At 37.7% G+C, this 25,365-nt stretch overlaps 1 long non-coding RNA gene across 3 annotated transcripts in view; it reads left to right on the top strand.

Moving 5' to 3' along the window:
- LOC128851003 (uncharacterized) overlaps positions 1-25,365 on the top strand; it is a 110,310-nt gene that overhangs the window by 60,443 nt on the left and 24,502 nt on the right. The window contains exon 3 of one of the 3 annotated variants that reach the window (XR_008448283.1): positions 410-1,103. The exons of 1 other annotated variant lie outside the window; for it this stretch is intronic. This is a non-coding gene — a long non-coding RNA (uncharacterized LOC128851003). Of the gene's footprint in view, positions 1-409; positions 9,341-25,365 lie in introns of those variants that run through there. One more of the 3 variants, XR_008448282.1, reaches the window with a different exon arrangement.

Genomic DNA, 25,365 nt, shown 5'->3' with positions numbered 1-25,365 from the left:
TAAATTCCTTTCAGAGTCACTGTTTTCCAAGTCAAACTACTTCATTCTGTAGGCTTAACTGGTATTCCTTATTTCTTAGTCTGTCATCTAGCATTTGGTGGGACAGAACAAAACATATTTTGGTCAAGGGGTACCCATCTGCCAAATAGACTAGCCCTGAAATCATTCCTGCCATCAGTCCTGATCTCTTCTTTACTCTCATCAGAAGTTATATTTGCTTCCATGTAACTGATGGAAATGTTCTTGGAGTTTCCTGCTAAAAGTTTTCTCAAATCCCAAGCAATACAAGCAGGGAGAGGTTGCCTTCACAGGCTGGGGGTGGGCTTTGTTTTAGTCATATGTAAGGCATCATCTTACAAATGCCTCCAAACACATCCGCCCCCTAAATATGTCTCTACTTTCCACACAGCTAAATGAAGAAAGAGAGAACAATACTGCTGGAAAAAGAGGCACAGAGAAATCAATGGGCTTGCTCAGTCATGTTCAAAAGCAAGGAATGGGATTCCCATTTCTAAGTTTTATTCTTTATACTCCTTGCCTAGCCACTCATAGCTTTTTTCCTTCTCCTCAGACAAATAAAAAAAAAAAAAAAAAGAGAGAGAAGAAGAAAATGAGAAAAAAACAAAGAAACAAGACAAAAAATTGCCATCGGTCTGTTCATATAGTTGTCTTTCTAAAGGGATTATGTTGCCTGAAATAGAACTTAAGGTCAGTAGAAGTTACATGCTGAGATTCTAGAAGCTGCTTTAAGTCAACTGTGTAATTAAGTAACTATATTGTCTCCTTCTGACGTTTTCTGTTTGTTGCCCTTAAGAATAATTTGAGTATTTGCCAGTGGTCGCTTTTTGAAACGCTTGGATTTTTTGTGCAGTTAAGTTCTATGGTGAGCAGCAAAATAAGTGTGCTTGGATATAAGGCTGTCAGGAAGCAGGTGGATATTCAAGGGTTACAGCGTTAGTGATGTCTTCACAGATAAAGAAGAGGAGTGTAAAGGTTGGGAGAAGAAAGAAGCATCTGTCTTGGAGCTAGGTCTGCTGAGAGATTTATGGATAAAGAGGGGAAAAATTCCTGGGAAGGATGAATCATTCAAGGCCAGGAAACAGGTAGGCTAACCTCTGAGGGGAGACCCTGGGGGAAGAAAGACAGAGTTCTTTAAATGATGGGGCAGATATCCCAGCAGAATTAGAGTACCCAGCTCTGAAACAAAGAGGCCAAGGTTAGATGTGATGCTTAAGGCTTCCCCCTCCAAGTCTAAACTTCATTAAAACTTAGGAACTGATTGAGTGTGTGGAAGGTACGTGACCTCAAGGTTACACAATAAGCTTGTTCATAAGTCATCTGCTGTTTCCATCTCTTCTTCCTCATTTGGCTTCTTTCATGCTCTCCCTTTCCAGACTCATTTTGTTGCCTACGGTTCTAGACTTTATCTTTGAGGTCTTTTCCACATCACATCGCTCAAACTTCTTGTACCAACATCATTAATCTCATAGGCCCACACTCTTTTCTCATTACACCCTAAGAATCACAGCCTTTTCCATAGAAGGCTGCCATTCCAGTCTCTGTCTTGTCCTGCTTTAGCCAGGGATTTTTCCTCTCATATGACTGCTAGACTTTATCTCCTCTGTATTTGATTCTGGGATGTTTCTTACCACATCCCCCTCGAGTCCTTGCTAGGATGTCACTGAGAGCACTACAGTGATAGACTCAGTTTTTGGTGCAGCTGCTGGGCTGGGCATGGCCTGCATAAGCTTAGAAGACAATAGCAGGGAAAGTCATTCTGAGCCCCGACTGTAGCATTGGCAGTGCAGTTGGTATCTTTCAGGAATATTTAACTGTTAAAAAATTGAATGCATCACCACTAAGCATGTGCAGTCATTTCCCAAAGGCGTAACAAGCTTGAGTAGGTTTTTACAGGGATGGCAAAAGGCAGATCTCTGATAAATGCTGTCTTATGCATTTAATTTCAAATTGCTGTTCTAAATCATGAGAATGCTAGGGGTTTCCAAATTTTTTTTTTTAAAAAGGCATTAGAAAATCATTGTTTTACCTTATGCCAAAAAGGTAAGAAAAACTTTCTAATCGGAATGAGAAAATCAGTTTGCCTGACTTTGTCTGACTTTGCAATAACAATTTTGAAACAAGGCGGAAAAAAACCTATCATTTCAGAATAAAATGAGTCACATCATCTACTCTATACAGCTTTCAATATAACTAGCTATTTGAAATTATCCAGGGAACCAGAATTAACACACTTCGCTGCTGAGGAAAAAACTCCAACATACAAATCAATGGTATTTTCAATAACATCTCTGAATGCTGACAAATCATGGCTCCATGGCATCCTCCCTAACCCAGCGGTGCAATAATGTTCAAGTACTAACTCAGAGAGTCACCGATTCAAAAAATCTTCCTGCAATAAATAGGCTTTTCTTACAGCTCTTCTACTCAAGCATTGACAACTCCAAGGCCTGTTTAGTTTTTGATACATGCTTTTAACCTCCAAATCTTTATCTATATCATGTAGCACTTCCCCATTTAACAGAGACTGCTTTTTTTTTTTTTCCTGGATTTATCATTGTTCTATAACTATGTTTAAACTGCATTTCTCATCCGTTAAATCTTATCTTCTCAAACACAATCTATATTGATCTAGAATCCAATTTTTCTTAATTTGCTTTCTGATGGTATTGTGTGAAAACCTGTACACATGAAATTTAATATCCTAACTCTAACCAAAATCTCTAATACAAATCAGTATTAATAATTAGTTGTAGATTCCATTCTTTCTGCAGTTATTCCAATGTTTAGCTCTCAGTCTATTCAAGCAGAGTATTAATGATACCTTTCTTTTAAAATATTTAGAGGTTTTATTTACCTGTTGTGATATTTAATCTGAATCTTTTTGAAGTGACGCCTAAACTTCATTGTATGGCAAGTGATATAACAGATACATTCTAAGAAATCCCAAGCCTAGGTCATTGCATCAGGCTAGCCATGGAAAAAGCAGTAAATCCAGAATAAATATGTTGATCTCAAAGGGTGTATTCTGAGCTGACAGACTTACATGAGAAAAGAGTGTTTGACCTATTGATTTCTACTAGCTACTTATATTTGCTCATGTGATCACTACACCACAATTGTAGTTTGAAATAAAGTTTCTCAAGGTTGATCCTACAGCAGGTTATAAATCTTTAGAGTTTAGGAAGTTCTTCAGGTACTAAGTGTAAGTTAAAATAACCGTTTGAGATGTGCTAGACAAGGAAATAAGAGAAATCATGTGCATTTTCTAATTCGAAGTCCACTTAGATAAACAAACATTCTGAGAGCAAATGCAAAAGTGAAAAAGTATAGCCTTGTCTATGGTATGGTCTATCAAAGATATATGACAGACCACTTATCTGAATTTTTAAAGTCATATTGTGCCCATAGATGTGGAGAAAGGGATTGCTGGGGTAAAGAGTGTTCCCTAAATCATCACCTTGGAGTAAGCAGTCTGGAAGCTGATCCAGTTACTCTGTTGTTTGCCAAATGAAAATTTAAGTGAAACAAAATGTATAGATCTTCCTCTTTAGCTAAAATGTGTTTACACTGATACATTTTCTGTAACTACATGTTAATTCTTCACAAAGAGCAGAATATATACAGACTACATAGAGGTCTGTTTTTCAAAATTTTGTGACTAAGTTGTTCTGAAGGTCCAAATTCTCAGTATTCAGTTACAATTCTGATTATTCTTGAACTGTAGAATAGACACCACATAACCCCAATAATTTTATTTTGATGGGCACGAACCCAGTGGAAATTTCTATGACCAGAAACATGCTTTGTGAATCAAAATTTGGAAAGTAATAAAAAAGGACACTAATAAAAAAGAACAGTAGTTATATCTTCTAATCAAACTTTCATGCAACAGAATTTCAGATTTTTATTCCAGTAAACCTTGAGGTTGCAGCAGGAACAGGAACAGGTTGTCCAGAGAAGTTGTGGATGCCCCATACCAGAAGTGTTCAAGTCCAGGCTGGATGAGGCTTTAAGCAACCTGATCTAGTGGAAGGTGTCCCTGCCCACGTAGGTTGTCCCTGCTCATGGCAAGGGGCTGGAGCTAGATGATCTTTAAGGTCGTTTCCAACCCAAGACATTCTAGGATTCTGTTCTATGTATTATAAAGATCTTGGGGACTAACATAATTAAGAAGTCCTAAGGAACCTTTCTGTGGTCCTGATAAGATTTGCAGGTCTTTATTTAAAGTCATAATCAAGTGAGTTCCTTCTGAACCATCTACTTTCACAGAGGAAAAAAAAATCCATCATTTAAAAGACACCATCTCTATTTTTGCCTCTCTTTTTAGAGAATTTAACTAATAAATAGTTTATCTTATTTAAATCAACAAACAACAAACCTAACCACAGAGGTGGACTTACAATTGCCTTTTATAAACTATTCTTTCTGAATAGCTGGAAAGATACTACAGTAAGTTTCTGCAACCTGATATGTGACATACAAATATTGGGAACTAATGTTTGTTTTATTGCAGAAAATGCTTCAGCATTTTGCTCTTGGAAAGCAAAAGCCGAAGCAGAAATGCAACAGGCTTTTAATTTGATAAGAGGTCCTGTACTGCAATTTTTTCTTTATTCTCATGGGACTATCTGATCTTTCCCAGATTTACCTTGTGCCACGGAACTGCCTGATGTTCTTCATCAGCTTTTAAAAAAAGAATTGCTACAAATGAGAGCCTACAGTGGCAGCCCTGGTTTATTTTATGCAATGCTGTCACCTAATAATTGTAACACAAAAGTTTGGCAGCATTTTGCAGCTGCACTAAGTCATGCTAATGGGTGGTATCCAGTTGCTAATGTTGAAAACTGCTTTTACACAGAAGCTGATTGAATAGGTTTGCTTCCTAGCAAAGGCTTACTTGTTTCTTTCATTTTTTAAAGAAAGGCCTCACGTTATCCAATTTGTCTGTCTGATGAAAAGTTTCAGTGCATAAAGGAGTATGTGGATAAAGGAGAATGGAATGAAATCTGAGTGCTCACAAAAAGCCCTAAATGCAATTTTCCCTATATATCTATTTTTAATACCTTAGAGACCAGAGAGAGGAGCCTTCTTCAGTCACAAATTTAAAGTAGTTTAAGGTTTATTTGATACCTCTGAGCCTCTACAAAATTTTTTTAATCTTACAAGTTTTTCTTCTATGTAGTTATGTAAAGTTTAGCTGAAGCCAAAGTGATTAATGAAGACCTCAGGCAAGGCAGGAAATGGAGATTAGTAGAGTAACCAATAATTAGTACAGTAACCAATAATTTGTAGGGTCCAGGGTGACCCATCTTATTGTTAGTACTGAATGCGCATATAGAAGTCCTTCCTCCTGCTGACTCTAGAGCAACCTCTGTCTCACCTTGCTGCAAACCTCTCTTCCCTTCATTCTTAGAAGGATACTTCATCTTTCCCTTGTGTGCAGAAACCCACATGCTTCCCTGCCCATGTGGTGCAAACAGCTTCTCCTCTTGGCCATCTGCACAACTGCAAACATCTGTCCAAGTGGGTGACCCACCTCCCTGCACAGTGGTAGCAACCTGCTTCACTCCTCTTTTTCATCAGTGACTATCTGTTTTGCTTGTCATTCTGCCATCAGATGCTCATGCCTTCCAGCTGTACCCAGCATGGAGCCAGCCTGCACGTTCTGGGGTAAGGACAAGGAGAGCTCTGCACTTATTATTCTTCTTGTCTCAGAGAAGGCAGGGGCCAGCTGGAGAAACTTGTAGACCACTTTTGACCTGTAAGTGTCCTTCCTTATCCTTCACCAGCAGGAAGGTGGGTGGCATTACCACCATTTCAGACCCTAAGTGTGTTTCATTTGTAGTGTGCTGAGCCGGCTCCACGGGTGAGCCTGGCATTGACTCATCAGGAAACACAAATGACACAGCTAGATTCTGTCTCTGAAATGAGATCTAGGCTCACCAAGTAGCTCAAATGAGTCAAAACGCTCTGCATCTGTGCATGAAGATGCTGGAATCTCAGACACAGAGAGTTTCAAGCTAGTAAGCACTACCACCTATGCATTTGGATAGCTCTGGAAGAATGTAGCAAACAGAGAAGGATTAAGCACTTGGTTAAATGTACTGTGTGCAAGTCTCATAATAACGGTGCAGCTTGCTTTATGGGACTAGATTGCCTGATATAAATCCAAGAAAAAATCACAGACCTAAGCAAACCTGAAATATTTAAAAATAAAAATTCACATCCAAGGTTGGTAATTTATAATAAACATAATTTTATAAGTGCTTGTTTTCTGTTTTTATTTTTCCAAAGCTGTCCCTTTCTGAACTTAGAGTCAGGAAGCCTCTGTTGCACTTCCAGGTCTGGAACGCACATAGCCAGTATTTTTCAGAGTATCCTTCATGGTACGTTACAGGCAAATCTGAGAGGGGCTAACTTGTCTGTCAAGTTTTAGCCCCACCCAGCCAAATTCGTCAGATAAATCCATGCAGTTGAGCTTCAAAATCCCTTCTCATCCCATACCCTGCAGGGAAAGGAGAGAGGGAAATGAGAGAAAAAAAAAAAACAAACAAAAAACTTATGGGTTGGAAACTAGAACTACAGCTTTAATGAAATACTAATCATAATGATAACAATGCAAATAATTACAAAGTAATAAAATATATACAAATATGTAAGAGTGTGTCCCCAGCCCACCCCCTGATGACTGTATGTCACCACAAATACTACAGAGCAGACACAAGGAAATAGGTCCACGTCTAGGAGGGAGCTGGACTCAGGAACTGGATTCAGGAACACACGGATCTGGGATCAGGAGCAACCAAACAAGTGAGGTCCTCACTTTATGTCATCACAGAAGAGAGCAAGTCTCTAGTAATCTCTCAAATTTATACTGAGTATGACATATATGGGATAGAGTATCTGTTGGTCAGTTTAGTGTCACCTGCCGTACTCGACCCTCCTTGCAGCCACGGCTTCTTTTCCACCGTCTTGAGGATGGCCTTGATTAAGTATAAGCATTGGCCTTTTTTGCATTCCAATGCCCTGTGTTATCATTTTAGAGAACAACCCTGTCTAAAAACCATGCAGTTATTTCTCAAAGAAATGGAGTTACATACAGCAAGTGAGTTGGTCTTAAAACTGCCTCTAATTTACCTCAAACTACAATGCTTGTCACACAGAAGCTTTTATGGTTCTGTGTCAAACAGCTTATTTAATGTGGGAAAGGAAAAAAAAGAACAATGAGCATAACATTGCTTCTTGAAAGAGCTTCTCATTGTTTCTGAAGGGATGTGAGTCTTCTGCCAAGGCATCAGGGCAATGAAGGATGAAACATGGGGTTCAGTCTTTGTCTCAGCTAGTAACTGATTATTATGGGACAAAATAAGTGCTTGGAATAGAAATGGAAACTGAAGTCCTCACTCTTTCCATGGGAATATTTAAACCTCCATGATGTGTAGGTCACCCTTGGACTCAGTGGCTCATTTCTGGTGTGTTCTGCTGTAGCACACTGAATTTTGTAGCTTCTGTTTTGACAAGAAAAGACATTTGCCTGAGAATTACCTTTGAAATACTCAGCTTTAGGTTGCTATAACCTCTTTGTAAAACTACCTGTAGCATTAACAAGCCTATGCAAGGTCTTTTGTATCAGTTACTTTTACAGTGTTTTATTGATGGTGCAGGGGAGGCACAAGAATCATTTTAAAAGTCATTTGTTGTTCTAATAAAATTTCCAAATACGGTAATTGTTATATGGAGCAGATCACATCTTGCAGTAAAACAGTACAGTGAAAAGGAAATGTATGTGACTATGGTCAAAGAGAAATTATCATTCACTTTTAATTGTGAAATAAAAAGACTAAAATGTACTTCTCAGCATATGGTCTACAGATCAGGACCATGCTAGGAAAATAAAGTTCATATGTGTAAGACTTTTAGTTAAGAAATAACACAGACTACATAAAACCAGGAACTTTTAACACAACAGAGTATTCTCAACATTGAATTAAAAAATAGTTCACCTTTCAGCACTGTACAAAAGACACTATTAAAATAAGTGGTGCTAATTTAATGTGAGGGTAAAATGCCCTGATTGACAGCTGTGGGAAATTTTATTCAGAAAACAGTGCTAAAGAGGTGAATTTCCGTACATTGTCATCACCAATTTATGTTACCTAGAAAGAGCTATCATAGAGGTAATTACTGTGTCAAACCAACTTGTATTTTTTTACATTTTTTTGGTCACATGGCTTCTGTCTCACTAGGTTTTAGATTGACACTGTCAAGCTCATTGCGTGTAGTCCAGCAAGCAAACATCATATCACTCTGGTCACAATACTTTGAGGCATTTGAAAGACCCTGGACCAAATATCAGTGTGTTTGTCTCTCTGTGAATGCATCTGTTTGTGCACTAGTGAGATGTGCCACACAGCAGGTAACAAAACGGTGCTGACAACCGTGCCCTTGCACATCCCCGTGACCATGCCTGTGCCTGCGCCCTTCCCATGCATGATGGTGCTCAGACCAGCTCAGCCCTACTCTGAGGCTGTGCCTGGCGTTGGCTTGAGCTAGAAGTGTCCATGTGAGCCTGGTTTGTGCACTCTGAGGCTGCACCACAGTACGGACTGTGGCATGGCAAATCGAGACAGTCACTAAATTGGTTTCCAAAAGTGCACGCTCCTGTTTCAAATTAGAAGGCTGACTGCAATGGCTCCTCCATACCGCTTCAGCTACAGATTTTATTGGTTGAAATTAACTGCAAGTGCCAAAAAAACAGAAACCAAATTTGGAAGAAATGGCCCAGAGGTAAACTTTGATTTAAATATTTTGTTTGAATTTGCATTGGATGCAAGTGTCAAGGGGTATCCTGTGTGAGGAGTGTCTAGGGCTGCCCCGGTGACTCAGTCACTTTCAGTTGACTCCAACAACTCCACCATAGAGCACTGCTGAGCCCCGCAACCATGCTGATGGCAACATGGAGAGTGTCTGTGTATGGAAGGGCAGAAGGTGTCTGACAGAGAGATCAGATCCTCAGATTAGAAAACGTGTGAGAAATAGGAGAGACAACATCAAGAGCAGAGGAGGAAAACATGCTCCATGGCACTGCACCAGGCATATATTGCAGTCCATAGAGGGCCCCATGCACATAGCTGTTTCCAAAGGATCTGTCATCATGGAGAGCCCGTGCTGGACCAGAGACAAGATGTGAGAAGGAGGGAGTAGCACAGAGAAAGTGCTGGTGCTGACTGTGACCCTCAGGTATCTTCTGCACTACTCAGGTTGTAGAGAGGAATGTGGAGAGGAGGAGAGAAGCTGACCTTGGGAAAAGGAGAGGAGAAATGTGGCTTTAATGTTTGCCTTTTGTTTACCAATACCTGAATCAGTAACTAAATATTTATTTTAATTGACAATAAATTAATTTAAATTTCCTCAATTTGAGTCTCTTTTGTCCACAAAGCAATCTGTCTGTCCTTACTTCAACATGGGAGCTTTCTTGTACTTGTTCATTTTATTTCCTATCCCAAGGCTAACCCATCACAGGTGAGATCTTCTTTCAATGAAAATTACTTTTAAATACATATTTTTCTTTTTTCCGATTGTTGTTTTGCCTTTGGAGATTTGCAAAAATTCAAATAATTCCAGCTGCAGGAAAACTACTCCTAGTTAGGGATATTTTGCATTTGAATTAAAAGATTCCCCAAAAAACTGAACTTGAAGGAAAAAGAGTTAGTCCTTCAAAGACAGCGAGGGAAATTGAGTCAGTGAGAATGTTTTGTTAAGCTTTGGATGAGCCCCCTGGGGAAATTTCGGAGTAGAGCTTGTGATCCCTTCATGTTCTCCACAGGTTAAAAGAAAATTTAGATTTGAAGTTAATACTCTTTGAACCTAAAATCAATATAAACCAGGAATAACACAGCAGTGGAGAAGTTATTTTAATTCAAAACAGAAAGCAGAATGCACCCTTGGTCATTTTAGATTTAGAAAAATTAATTACTTCTGGCACAACTACAAGTGAGCTGGCTCATTGAATGTCTTTCAAAGTCTGAGACAATCATCTTAACAATCATGCTTAGTATAATTGGAGTAAATAGAGAAATACACTTGAAAATGTCAGAATCACAATCGATACAATCGACCAGAAAGGGGCGAATAGCTTTGTTACTCCCTTACTCACCCAATGAAATGTTCTGTTTTCATGAGACTATCCCAGAGAGGTTTAAATTTAAAATTATAAAGAATATGTTCAGCAGCCTGCAGGAACTGAGATGGAATCCCGTTCAATTTCTAGAGTTCTCAGTGCAGATAGAAGTTTTGATGATAGACTTTGAAAAATAAGGTTCTTTTCCCAGCGAAACATTAACTGATCTCAATTACCTTAAAGCTAGTCAGTGTTAAGGATGTTGAAAGTTAATAGTTTCTGATGGAGTACTATGTCTTACCTATATTTCCCTCCTACTTGAAAAAAGTGCTTTTGCATGTTCTTTATGCTGAAGATCAATCTTGTGAAAATTTGTGCTCGGCTGAGGAATTGAAGTACAGAATAAAGCCACATGAAGAGCTTTGACAGTCATTTATTGAGTTTGAATTTATATCAGAATAAAACCATATCAAAATGAAAACTAAATATAAACAAAAACTTTTTTTTCTCATATCACAAAGCTGTTTTGGAGATCTCACTTGTTCATTGCTATGTAAACTACATTTCCATCATGTCTTCCTTTTTTATTAATATTTTTGCTTTTCACTTTGAATAGCTCACATTAACCCCTCCCCTTTTGGGGACAATACTTTTGCTCAAAGTAAAATTATTGATGTTAACTCTTGACCTAGACTTCTTAATGTCGTTTTTCTCACCAAGTATATTAGTTTCTTTGAAAAAAAAAGGACTATGTTTTTGATACTGAATGAGTTAAAATCTCAAAATGAAAATCAAAAGTGGCCAGTAGCACAGAAACTAAAAATCTGTAATATTAAAATACTTTGGTTCCTTTCATATGAGCTGTTCATCATTGTTCAGAATCTTTCTACTTGTTTCTGCTTCTGTTAGAAGGAAACATCAATTACAATGATCCTGTTTCTTTGAAACAAACCTCATTTTACAGAAGTGTGCTAAAAAAACATTTTTTCTTGAACACATCAGAAATCTCATAACAGCTAACTTACCAAAAATGGGTTTGGGGCTTGGGGTTTTTTTGGGGGGGTTTGGGGGATTTTTGGTTGTTTTGTTCCCTTTATTTGTTTGTGGGTTTTTTAATTTAATTTAATTTTATTTTATTTTATTTTACAGGGACAAGTTTTTACCAGCATGATGTCCAGAAAGATCTTTTTTCCTTGGGTTTGTTCTGTAAACGAGCCTCCGATTGTTTGTAGCTGTCTGCATCTGCTATGCTTCTGCCGTGTCTGTACACATAGATGCACAATTAAAATAGAATTGCTTTTATGTTTATCATGACTGAAGGACAGCCTGCATGTCCATAAGCTGAATGAGATTTTATCCAACTTTCAGGCTAACGGAGAAAATAGAAATTGGATCAAACTTCACTGCAGTTTAAAAATATTCTGGGGTACCTGGACAGTGAACTCAGGTACATAGCAGCTTTGCGAGGAAGGGAGGAAACTGAAATTTTGAAATAATGTTTTCCAGTATAACCCAAGGAAAAGGGTGGGAAAGCCATTACTTGATTAATTGATTTAAATAGCAATTTTGTCTGTGTGGAGAATACAAATAGGCACAAGCATAATTTTACCCCAAATCCTAGATATTAATGGAATGAAGGTGAAGTTTATGAACAAAGCCATTGAAATAGATATACTGATCAGAATCTGAGGTATTTGTCTGTAATGAATATGAGAATAAATTCTGAAGGCTTTATTCAGTGCTTAGGTGAAAGAATGAAAGTTATGAACTGCTCATCCAGACAAAAAGCAAAGCAAAAACCTCTGTACAAAGGCGTTATGTCCTGCCAGTTTGCACCATTGGTAACCTACAGGTGTTCAAGTGTGCACAGAAGAAGAAAGATGGGATAGACAGAGAGGAAACTTTGCTGAAAGGTTTACAGCTTGCAGTGACTTTATTTAGAACTGAAATAAAAAGTAAATTATTGTTTGTTTTTGTTTTCTCTATCCCCCTTCATTAGGTTTTCACAGTTTTCTTCATACTGAAAAATGTTAAGATAACGGTGGAGGTCTCTAATTCCCTTCCCTTCCCACCTTCCTAGAATTGTGAAACACTTTTACTTTTGATGTTATCTACCAAAAAATAAACATTCATTGATCCTCCAAGATTCCTTGATCACCCTCACAGACTAATCCTTCTACCCAAGTATGCAGTGCAATCATAGATTTTCTTGAACTTTGTACAAATTCAGAAATCTCCTTGAAGACTAGGAAAAACCGTAAAAGTACTGATACAAGGAGTTAAGGCTTAAAATAAAGTATCTGAAGTGGAGGTCTGCTAAATTAGTGGTCTTACCAGAATGCGTAACATAAGTCTAGGAAGTAAATACATAAACTTTTGAAACACTGAGTACAAGATAAGAATGCTTGAAACACACCCAGCTGCTGAAACTTTTCAAAGTATAATGCACAGAGTAATTAATCAGTACATTCCCAATGTCCCTAATAGTAGCGATGACATTTTAATCTTTTGTAAAATTTAGGAAGGTACACAAGCAAACTCTTGTGATACTTGATTGCCTGACAACTATTAGTCTGACATATTAGCCCTGCTAGGCAAGTTAGATATTCATAGGTCGGTAGGGATGGATGGGATTCACCCGAGGACATTAAGGGAGTTGGCAGAGGTGCTTGCCAAACCTCTCTCCACCATTTAGCAGCAGTCCTGGCTGACTGGGGAAGTTCCATTGGACTGGAGGTTCGCAGATGTTACACCCATTTACAAGAAGGGCCAGAGGAAGGATCTGGGAAACTACAGGCCTGTCAGTCTGGCCTCAGTTCCAGGGAAGGTCATGTAGCAGGTCATCTTGGGTGTCATCTCACAACACATACATGACAACTGGGTGATCAGGCCCACTCAGCATGGGTTTAATAAAGGCAGCTCCTGTTAAACCAACCTGATCACCTTCTATGACAAACTGACCTGCTTGATGGGTGAGGGAAAGGCTGTGGATGTAGTATACTTGGACTTCAGTAAAGCCTTTGACAGTTTCTCACAGTAGCCTTCTTGAGAAACTGGCTACCACAGGCATACCATCTGCTGGGTAAAAAACTTGTTGGATGGCCAGGCTCAAAGAATTGTGATAAACGGAGTTAACTCCATCTGGAGGCCAGTCACAAGTGGTGTCCCCCAGGCCTCAGTGCTGGGTCCAGTTCTGTTCAATGTCTTTATCAATGACCTGGACGAGGGGATCGAATGCATCCTTCGCAAGTTTGCAGATGACACTAAACTGGGAAGAAATGACAATCTACTGGAGGGTAGGGAGGATCTTCAAAGGGATCTGAACAGGCTGGACCCATGGGCTGAGGCCAATGGGATGACATTTAACAAGGTCAAGTTCAGAGTCCTGCACTTGGAGCACAAAAACCTCATGCAGCACTACAGGCTTGGGAAAGAGAAAGCTTCCTGGAGAAGAATGATCTCGGGGTGTTGGTCAACAGCCAACTGAACATGAGCCAGCAGTGTACATAGGTGGCCAAGAAGGTCAATAGCATCTTGGCTTGTATCAGAAACGGTGTGACCATGAGGACCAGGGAAGTGATTCGCCCCTTGTACTCGGCACTGGTGAGGCCGCACCTCCAATCCTGTGCTCATTTTTGGACCCTTTGCTACAAGAAAGACATTGAGGTCCTGGACTGTGTCCAGAGAAGAGCAATGAAACCGGTGAAAGGGCTCAAGTCTTACGAAGAGCAGCTGAGGGAACTGGGGTTGTTTAGCCTGGAGAAGAGGAGATTGAGAAGAGACTTTATTGCTCTCTACAGTTACCTGAAAGAAGGTTGCATACATGTGGGTGTTGGTCTCTTCTCCCAAGTGACAAGTGATAGGACAAGAGGGAGTGACATCAAGCTGCATCAGGTGAAGTTTAGATTTGACATTAGGAAAAAATTCTTCACAGAAAGAGTTATCAAACATTGGAACAGACTGTCCAGGAAAGTGGTTAAGTTACCATCCCTGGAAGTGTTTAAAAGGCAGGTAGATGAGTTGTTTGGGGACATGATTTAGTAGTAGACAGATATGGTTGGAGTCGATGATCTCTACGGTCTTTTCCAAGCTAATGATTCTATGATTTGACAATACCAGCTTGAAACTGAATGAAGTAATCTTATAATTTTTTTACTTCAAAAAATGCTATATGGCCAAACCTGAAACATAACAACAAATAGCATCACAAAGAAGCTTAACATTTACATTGCAAAACCTCTTTACATACTGTCCGACCTTCTGTGGAAAAGGTATCTTAACACGGTTTTTCATCTGACAAACTAAGGTGAAGCCTCCTTATTTTAAGTCAGGAAAATCACCAAGGTGTGACTTCCTTTCTTAAATCTGCCTCCTCACTGACCTTACCCCAAGGCTTAACCTGCTAGAGACTTCCATTCATGACCACTTATAAATTTTACCAGACTTTTCCAGACTGACTACAGGATATAAATTACTGTCTGACTTCTAGTTGAGTCTAAGTAAAATACCATGTGTGAACAGCAATGGTTAATGATGATCAGCTTTCTTAAGACAAAGTTTGAATACCGACGGTTTTTAACGTGATCTCCCTCTGTAAATTCGGGCAAGTCTGTTGTGGCCAAAAAAAACCCCAAAACAAATGAAAAAAACCAACCCATACATTAACATTGTTTGTCCAACTTGGGCTATCTGCAATCTGAATTTTCAAATCTTCTTAGGCCCCCATGGAAGTAGGAAGGAAAAGTAAATCTTCGATATGTTTTAAAATCAGGCCAGCAAAGGACCATCATCAGTACTGTCTGCCTGTTTTGGTTTGACTTAGACATATAAAGTGTTTCTATGTTCCCATATATTATTAAGATATTCCTAATCATGGAACAATAATGTGACCAGTTCAGTTCCTGCTTTATGATTATAGTAGATGCTATTTCATAACTGGTCTGAGGCTTCTATTTTGGTGCAAAATTCTGATTCAATCCTTCTAATATATGTGTTGACAATATTATTTATAGTTAAATTAAAATTCTTACTAGTAGAAAGCCAGTGAGCATTTCAAATCTTGCTGCTAATAGTTGCACGGCCTGCTAGAATGATGATCTATTATATATGTTTATCATGCATGCAAAAGTGCTATCATTGGGAAGCTCTTTCCCAAAGAATTAATTAATTAATTACTATCAGATCATTATTGAACACCTTTTACAGTCTTGTGTGTTATGGAAACAGGCTATTATTAACATAATTTAATTAAAAAGTAGCTCTCAAACTGAAACTAATCATTTAAGAGGACTTAGTAAATAAAAGACTAGCCAGGAAGAATAAAATTCCATTGAGAATTACTCAGGTTTGTTTATTTTTCCCAAACACTCACTCTTATTGGGATACACTTATAAGTTTCTCTCCAGCCAATGAAATCTATAATTAAAAAAAATAAAAAAAAAGACTGATGAATCAATTAGACAAGAATGTAAACATTTAAAAATAAATCAACTAATTTCTAGTCATAGTAAAATTTATAAAGCTGAACCAGTGTCCTCTCAAGTGTCTGCAACATGGTGAGTATTTTTTGCAAGACATTAAATGTCCTCCTTATTGAAATCTAAAGATTATAAAGATTGTTCAAAACCTCAAGGAAGCATACTCAGATCATCATTATGAAAAGACTGTAAGTTTGAAGAACCAGTATTTCCAGAAGAATGTCCATAGTACACCTTTCCTCTGCTGAAAGAAGCAATTTCTATTTGAAGAAAACCATAAATTCACTTATCATTTCATTAAAGCTTTATAGAAAGTACCAAAATGCATGATGAAACACCTGAAAATAGAGGTGATCACCAGAATACAGTCAACTCTGCCAGCCTCCAGTATTACACCTCTGTACTGCTTTTGATCCCACAGATTTTCCATATGAATTGTGAATGATCCATATCCTAACAGAAAGGGCCTGACTTGCAGTTTACAGTGGGCTTGAAACCAAACTGGTGGACAAGTTGTACAATCAGCGCTAGTGCTAACAGCAAATGCCTTGACTGTGACATTGTAGTCAATAACAGTGAAATCAACAACATACTTAACACTGCTGTTGATTAAAAAAATTAAATTCATTAAATCTGTCACCTTTTGGATCTTTATTCCAATACTCTCTTCTTATAGAAAACATGAATAGATGGAGAGACATAATACGTCCGAACTCATGCTGAAGGACATGACAGAGACAAAATGTATTCCTTTGGGTTAAGACCCCAAAGTAGTTCCTGAAAGAAACATAGTCCAATTGAGTCTATATATAAAATTGTAGCTGTGAGCTTTAGATGTAAATTTCTAAGCTTTTATTGAAGACAACATTCCTTCAAGCAGAACATGTTGGACATGTTTCAGGGGTCAAAAATAAGCAAATGGTTGGTAGCAGGTAATCATCAAGAGAAGTCAATAAACCCAACAGAAAGTTAAAAATAAATAACAGTGACCAGAAGGCATACAGGATTATAGTTAGAGTATGTGTATCTCTCCTGTATAGGGTGATGAGAGAAGTATACATAGCCCAGGATAATAGGTTTCTGTCTGTCAGCATGTTACTTTCACATTAAATGGAATTTCCATATGATACTGCTGTAATTTTTGTTCCACCTGATTTACGAGGTTCTCCTGGATGAGACAAAGGTAAAACTATGCTCTGTGGAGCAGGAATAAAAAACTGACAATCATTGCTTTTATAGAGGCTTTCCAGTACCTGAAGGGGGCCTACAAGGAAGCTGAGGAGGGACTTTCTACAAGGGCATGTAGTGACAGGACTAGCGGGAATGGCTTTAAATTGGAAGGGGAAAGATTTATATTAGACATTAGGAAGAAATTCTTCACAATGAGGGTGGTGAGACACTGGAAGATGTTGCCCAGGGAAGTCAGGGGTGGCCCCTCCCTGGAAGTGTTCACGGACAGATTGGATGGGGCCTTGAGCAGCCTAGTCTAGTAGGAGGTGTCCCTGCACACAGCAGGGGAGGTGGACTAGATGGTCTTTGAGTTTCTTTCCAACCCAAAACATTCTATGATTCTGTTGTATGCATTATAAAGAACTTGTGGACTAAAATAATTAAAAAGCCCCAAGGAACCTTTCTGCTGTCCTGCTAAGATTGCTTACTATGACTTTTACGATGCTGGTGTTTTTTCTTAAGCAGAAGTTATCAGTAAGGTTATTTCTATGAGGTCATATGCCTCAGTAAAGGCAGAAGAAAATAGCTTTTACTTACAATGGCAGCCAACGTCTCCAATTTGAAATCTATCTTGATAGAGGCCATGTAATAATAACAACTTATGGACAACAAATCGTAACTTCATGGGAAACTGAAAAATTGTAATCACTTGAAGAACTTCTGTTACTCAGCTGAGTGCAAAAAAAAAATGCAACGGGTAGTTAAACAATATTTGCCAGTGCATTTTCTGGTACAGAATACACAACTAATTTTTAGCCTGTCAGTGACATTGGAACTGTACACACAGCCTCTGTTTTGTAAATGGCTTTATGCACATGCAGCTGATCAGTTACCACATGTACAAATTCATTTATTTGAATTATAGAACTGAGGGAATAAAGCTCTTCTCATATTCCCATGGATGCCCCTGTGCTCAGTATTTCAAAAGAGAAGTTGATAGAGGGTTATAAGAACTGTCTCCATGCTGCCAAATAAAAAGCTGCTCAGTATTTCGTCCAATGGGGAGACTTCATGAACTAAAACACATTTAAAAAACACACTAGTGTTTTTAAACTTGTCAAGTGATTACTTGTTTTAGTAGAATTTTTTTCAGACTTTCCAAGTGATGCAGACTTGCTCTAGTGCCTGCTTTTTCTTCCAGAGTGAAGAAATTTCCAACTAATCTCTTACTATAGAAGCTATTTAGAAATAGTTCCCTATCAGCTATGTTCCCCTTGTCTGTTGAGTGCAAATATATGCCCAGATCTGTTAGTCTCGGGTGAATTCACTTGTATTCTTTGAAATTATATGCCAACACTGTGAGTGACATACCCACCCTCTGGTAATTTGTCATTGATAGATTATTCTTTAATTAAACTTTTAAGATGAATTTTCTTGTACTCAGGAAAAGCTGGCTTTATAATTTTTATCTGAAGACATAAGGTAACAGTGCGGATTTATAAGTAGATATAATTTATGAATAAATAAATATGTATATATTTATATAATGCATTTATATAAATATTTGTGAGTAATATATGTATCTATGTTATACACATAGACATTGTAACCCAAAAATTTAAACACCTTTATAGGATAAAAGATTTGATACAAATCAATGTACATTTCAGTAGACATGTGTTGATGTACGTCAGTCTGACTTGCTACTATCTGATCCCATGACTTATAATGTTAATAACAAAATCAATCAAGTGCCACAAAAGTGAATGGAAAGACCGCTATGGCCAAATTTGAAAACAGAATTAAAAACCACAAAACTAATTAACACTGCATAACCTTGAGACCACTTGAACTCCACAACGACAGTACATTTTTTTATTTAGAAAGAGACTCATGAATGTGTTTTTAGAGTATGGCAGGGTCAAACATCACAAAATGAGGTGGCAGACACATTTGTTTAAATGTTAGTAGGAGATGGAGCACCATGATATACATTTGCCTGACATACAGGAATTCAGACTCATCTCTCTCAAAATACTGCACTTATCATCGGGTTATCAGCTGTTTGAATTTTCATTCATATATTTTACTATTATACTACTGTGCAGGAAAGAATTCAAGACAAAGCCATTCAGAAAGGAAACAAGCAAAGTCATCACAAGTCTTTAGCTCCTAGTTTACCTTGCAGAAACATCATACCAGTAATCTGTGCAGGGCTCTATGCACAAACCATGAAGTCCTAAAGTGCTTTTCATAAGTTTAACAAGGTTACTTAAAGGTTATTCGGAGCAAAAATCCCGTAATTTTCACTGGATCGAGAAGCTTTTTGCTGGTCCTAGTGATTTCTGATTGTTTCTGGAATACTGAGAGACCAGTGCCCTTTATCGCATCTGCCACTTCTTAATTCCAGCAGCAAGTGGGACTGTCTAAAAAATAACCTACTGGCTGGGGTATGTTCTGCTGTTGCTGAACATCTCTTGGAATAAATTCTTAGTCAATATAAGATATCCAATCTGTTCATAAATATCTTCATACTGGATGAATAATCTGAATATATTACACTACCTCTCTGATGTGCTTTTTTTTTCATAAAACTAATCTTCAGTGGATGACTTACAAAAGCAAACAAACCAAACACCCCCAAACAAGCAAACAGAAACACAAAACAAAGAAGGCTGATACAGATTTTTTTCCAAATCGTGGCTAGGTGACCTAAAAACCAAGAATATGTTGACTCTTCCAAGTTTTGTATTTGCCTAGATATCCCAGCAAAGCACTTCTTAACTAAGGAACATTTTCCCAGTGAATTTGTTTCCAAATAGCAGCCAGCTTTTTTATTGGTTTTTTTTTTTCTTTGCCTGACTCAAGGTGAAGAGTTGGGAATGAAAGAGTTGACAGATTTTCTACTCGCAGACAGGTGTGATTTAGGGATATTATTTCTGTTTTCATTATACTGTGAATCTCACACATTTGAGTGCAGGGTTTGCAAAAAATGTAATGAGTCAAACCCTTAAAAAATATTTACATCACCAGTACAAAAGTAAATAAATGATAGGTCCAGAGTACTGTAACCTTTCATAAAAAAATGTAAACTATCCCCCCACAAGACATGTCAGCTTCTCATACATCATATGAAATCCAAGACAAACATTCAGGAGCAGCAGCATGCTTTGCAGCATTTATTAAGCTTGCTCCTTTATCCTACCTCCTTATGATTCTTCCAATAATGTGTTATGTGGCAAGAGATTATTTGGTTTCTGTTGGCTTTTTTAATGAAAAACTCACAAAATATGTGCCATGCAGACATGAGAAAATTGCATAGTTATTAGGAGAGAGTATGGAACCTACGATGCAACACAGTATAATTGCCATGCAAGTTACCTTCCTTTACTGATTTCTCTGAAAATCTTAATTTGTATATTGTTTCATTCCAGCTTTCTTCTGCAATTTTATACTCTATAAAAAAGGTTCCATTTATCAATAGTTAAAAAAACCTAAAGGCTATCAAATAATTATATCATGCTTCTAGTTATCAATATGTGATTACTAACAGCTTATTGATGTTTGTATTCCATAATAATGACCTATTTATTAAAACATATATTCATCTTTCCTTGACCTTTTAATTAAAATTTGATTTATAAATAATCCCCAAGAAATTACCTATTCCCACTTATGAGGTAATCTTAACTCTCTGAGGTGCTTATAATTTCCAGAATGCTGCAATCGTACTCTCTCTATTTTCACTATCAGAAATATATTAAACACATATTCTTTTGTACTTGCTGTCCAGCTTCCTCCACTTGCTCACACTTTTGTTTTTCACCATCCTTTTCTAAACATTCATTGTGTTTCACTTCAGCTAAGGGCCTTGCTTTAATTTGTACTAACCATCTCATTTAGAAGTCATTCCATTCTGGTGAGACAATATCTCTTTACTGGAGAATGGGGGGAAAAAAAAACAAAAAAGAAGAAATTAAAAATATGGTTTAGATTATTGGGCAGTTGCCAGCAGCACAAAATAGGTTATAACCTGGTTAACATAAGAAATCTGCATGTACATAAATTTATATTCATGAAAAATACATGATCAAGTGCAAGGTGTTTCAAATCTTTTGCTTTAACCGTTGCTTCAGCAATGCGTAAGTTGTCCTTTTCTTCATGAAATGTATAATGGTGCTCTTTTAAGACATACTGCATTGTAATTATTGCTTTGCTACTGCAGTGTACTTTAGGGAATTGTAACTCACAGAACAAAGGTATCTTGCTTTTAGTTGCTGAACAGGCAATTAACTTGCCCCAAAATGGCATGTTCATATCCCAGCAGCACCATGAAGTAAGAAAAAAAAAAGTCTATATATCATATCCTGAGCTCTCTCTTGTGTTCCATAGAATCAGAGGTTCCTGTCTCACATACTGCTGATCTGCATTTGTCAGTGACAAATCAGAGTAAAAAAGCAACATTCAGCCCCTGCTTGTCACTTGTCATATTTTTTCCACCAAAGGAAATTTGCGTGGATCAGCTGTAGCGGTTTGGGAATAGTCAGCGTATAGGCTGCCTCCTCTTTCCTACCTTTTGCAAGGAAAGTGCTAATTAGCGTACTTGGGAAGAATTTATCCTGAGTCCTGGCATTTGATCATGTAGGTCCCCAGACTTTCATAGTCTGGGGGAAGATTCCTCCATGAGCAGTGCTCTTGCAAGTGTTTGCTGAAAAATATTGCTTGAATTGAAGTTACGCCAGGAAAAAAAGAAACATTACAGATTTGTCAGACATGTATAAAATTTAAACTTAGAAGTTACAACGAAGCTTTATTCTGCCAAAAGAAATGGTTAAATTTAGGGGGGGAAAGTTACAAAACAAAAAATAGCAGGTCTTTGTGAGATTCCAGATGGAGAGGAGTAAATGCTTTTGTTTTCCAGTTTGGTACATCTACAAATGTGCACTAGATGAAAAATGTAATGGCTATTACATTACACACATTGACAAATCAGAATATTGCAGGGATCATTCTCACAGGATAGATGTCTTGACCATGTTTATATTATTTAAAAAAAAAAAAAAATTAGTTCCTCAACTAATGTCTTTTCATTCAATAGGTTAGCAGTCAATCCTCTTTTATTATACTAATGCCATTTAACTATCTCAGTTTTATTTTTCCCTCCTTTTGGTCTTTAATATTTTCTCTGGGAAATTCTTGTACACACATCTGTATTTTAAGGCCAGTTTTATCCATTGTTTCTCATATACTCTCAATTATTACAAACTGCCGTTACATACATAGGAGCAGAAGAGGGGAGTGCATGATTGTGACCTAGAGCTTCTGGTTAGGAAGGGAGTAATAGTAGCTCTTCAGCATTAGTTGTTGATGGAAAACATCTGCTTCTTTTCCCATCTCCACAAAACAGGCATGTGGGAAATGTCCCCTGATAGTATCTCTCTGAACTGGGTTATTCCTTTCCTTGGAATTCTTATGCAATGTTTGGGTCCACTGGGAAATCATAAAAAATCAGAATGGAAGCATGTAAGAAACCTGGGAAGCCTGCATTTCCACATCACCTCTGAAATGTGGCACATAGACTCTAACTGAAAGAAAAGTGATGCCAGACCCTGTTGCTACAACTGGGAGCACGAGCAGTCTTTTATTCTTCCCTAAGACAGAAATGGAGAAAATCCAGATTCCTGCACTGGTCACATTACAACCCACCACAGACTAAGTTGATACTATTCATCTTCAGTTGCAGCACATCAAGCTCTGAGGTTAACTGGTCCCGCATAATGAGCAGGAAGTGACATGTTAGGCTGGAAATTTATTTCCCACTGATTAAAAGTATCCCTTTATTTTCCCAGGCACTTGCTTACTTTTCAGGTCTAAAGTTCATTCATTCACGCTCTTCAAGGTAAACTGCAGAGTGTATCAGTATGCAAAATATGTAAGAGATGTGATGCAAAGGAGTGATGGTTTTGCTTTGCCACCATATTTTCAAACTTTGTTACCAGCACATTAAATCAACCATACGAAAAAATGATCCAGGTTGTGAAATCATGATTGAAAGAGAATAAGGATATTAGAGGAGAGGCAATTTTTCATTTTGATTCCAAATTTAGCCAAAAGGGTGACAGGATTGATTTCATGGTCTCGTGAAGCAGCGCTCATGAAGGAAGAAATGCAGGTCTTCCATTTAAAGAATGTCTGATTTCAGAAAGCATAAATACAGAAAGAGTTCCCCAGCCTGTGTTTTAATCCTTCAAAGTCCAAAGGGAGATATATTTTTATATATAAATTACATATGAATATACACGTATATAGAGCATATATGTTCTTACAGATATGAACGTTGCTGAGTCTTATAGATAAGCGTGCAAAAAGATACCAAACATTTCTTTTATGTACCTTAATGACATACATACAGGGACCTTTTTTGTATTGTGTGAGCTTATATGTAATTAGTAGATAAGTGAGGTGAGGGAGATAAGAGTTTTATTTCAAGGTGCCTTTATTTTATATGTGTAGAATGTATCAGTGCTAAAATGCTTGTATATAAAAGAGCATTTTATTCACATTGTGTGTATGTCAGATTGGTTACTATAATTGTGTTAAAAGTTTCAAAGCAACTTGATTTAAAACCTTTAAAGACTGTAGCAAAATAAAGCAGGGAAGAAAGTCTTGATGTTTCCGCACATAATGGTGGACAATATGATAAAGTATCTCTTCACAGCTAGAGCATCCAGCCATTATGCTTCATAAATCCAAATCTGTATTACTCACATTTATTTACAATATTTTGGGAGAAATCTGGCACCAGGCCAGTAATACAGTTTAAAAAGCAATAAATGTCAGAGAAAAAAATACCTTCTGTCATCAAGTGATAAAAGAAGGAGTTTGCTAAATATGTGGTGATGAATTAAAATATTACGACTAAGACAGACCCTATACATAATCTTGGAAGAGAAATTCTGGAGATGAAGAGATACTGTAGTACAAGCTAGCTATTCGGTAAATAACAAAATAACACACAACAATGAGCCATCTGCTTGCTCTTAAAGTAGACAAGAGGAAATCCTCATACTGCATATATTTATTTACTTAAAAAACATTATTTCATTTAACTGGAGTGTTTAGAAATATAAATTAAAATGTCTAACATATACAAAACGGGATTGGGTTTGAAGTAGCAGGTTCTGACTCTTATTCTGTTCCTTGGTCTGCGACAAATCAATTCAAAGGTTTGGCTTCCCTGATATGCACAATATGATAGCAAAGCCAAGAAATCATTCTTCTAAATACAGACTTATGTCTTGATTCAGTGGGGATGTTGTTCACTACTATTGTTCACTAGTGCCTAAATCCACAATAGTGTTTTGGGAGGCAAAACCCCAGAAAAGTTAACCAAGCTCAAAACTGAGATTCCTAAAATTCTTAATGTTAATTCCTGAATTATTAATAGTCCAAAAGTGACTAAGAGCAAAACTGCATAGAATGCTTGCATCCCAACATAATAAGGTTTGGTCGTGTGTGGCAGTGAATGCTCAAACTGCCTTTCAAACTCTCTCTCTCAAATGGGCTGCAACATAGTGTACTCTCCTCTAAAGGTATTCTGCATAACCCAAAACTTTGGTTCAGTTGATCACACAAATTTTAAAACATTGATAAGTGAAGGCCTTTCAGGATCCATAAATAACAAATTTCTGTGCCTATATTGCCTGCAGAGACCAATTCATGATCAGATACCATAAAAGATCTAATTTCTTTATCCACACACTTTCTCTCAACAGCATAGTCACAGAGCATTTATCCATGATCTAGGACATTTGGATTAAATTTTCTCCATCCAGCTATTTAAATACTTTTCTAGCGTATGAGTATGCTTTATACTCTCCCAGTCTAGAAAACAGAAGGAAAGGAGTAGAAAAAATAGGAATTGATGTGTTTTCCAGCCAGACTGAAAAAAAAAATTGGCTTTAGATCCTCACTGCCACAGATCCTACTTAAGGTTGGGGAGCTCTGTGGAACAAAGGCTTCAGCATGCCATTACTAGCCTTACTCCAGAGAGGGCACACTGAACTATCCTTAGGATCGGCCTGCAGGGACTAGCACCTCTGCAGCTGGGGTTGCAAGAGGAGGTGAGAATCTAAGCAATCGCTACACCTTTTCAGTTATGTTGTTGGCAACCTGCATATTATCATCCCACTCAAGTACTTACTCGTCTGTACTTGGAGTTTGGGAGTAATATTCTTTACCATGATTGCCTTGACTGCATCCATAATAACATATGGTCTCTCATCCTTGTCAGATGGAGCTGAAGCAACACAACTAAATGACAGTAGAGCTGCCCTGGCTTGCTGCAAGCGTAGTACAGTAATCCACCATTTTGGCCAAAATAAAACCCTGGCCCTGTGCATTGTCTTTGAAAGACAAGGGGGAAAACCAAGAAATATAGATAACACACACTCAAGAGCTAGTCACGGGACTACCTCATAAACATGCTGGGCAACTTCAAGCAACATGGCTGTCAGATATTCCAAGCTCTGTTTTCTGATGTGGACTGGTCCAGAAGATTGCATATGAGGCAATTCC

This window comes from Cuculus canorus, chromosome 1 (genome assembly GCF_017976375.1).
Source record: "Cuculus canorus isolate bCucCan1 chromosome 1, bCucCan1.pri, whole genome shotgun sequence".
Lineage (NCBI taxonomy): Eukaryota > Metazoa > Chordata > Aves > Cuculiformes > Cuculidae > Cuculus > Cuculus canorus.
This window is presented reverse-complemented; position numbering and strand designations above follow the sequence as displayed.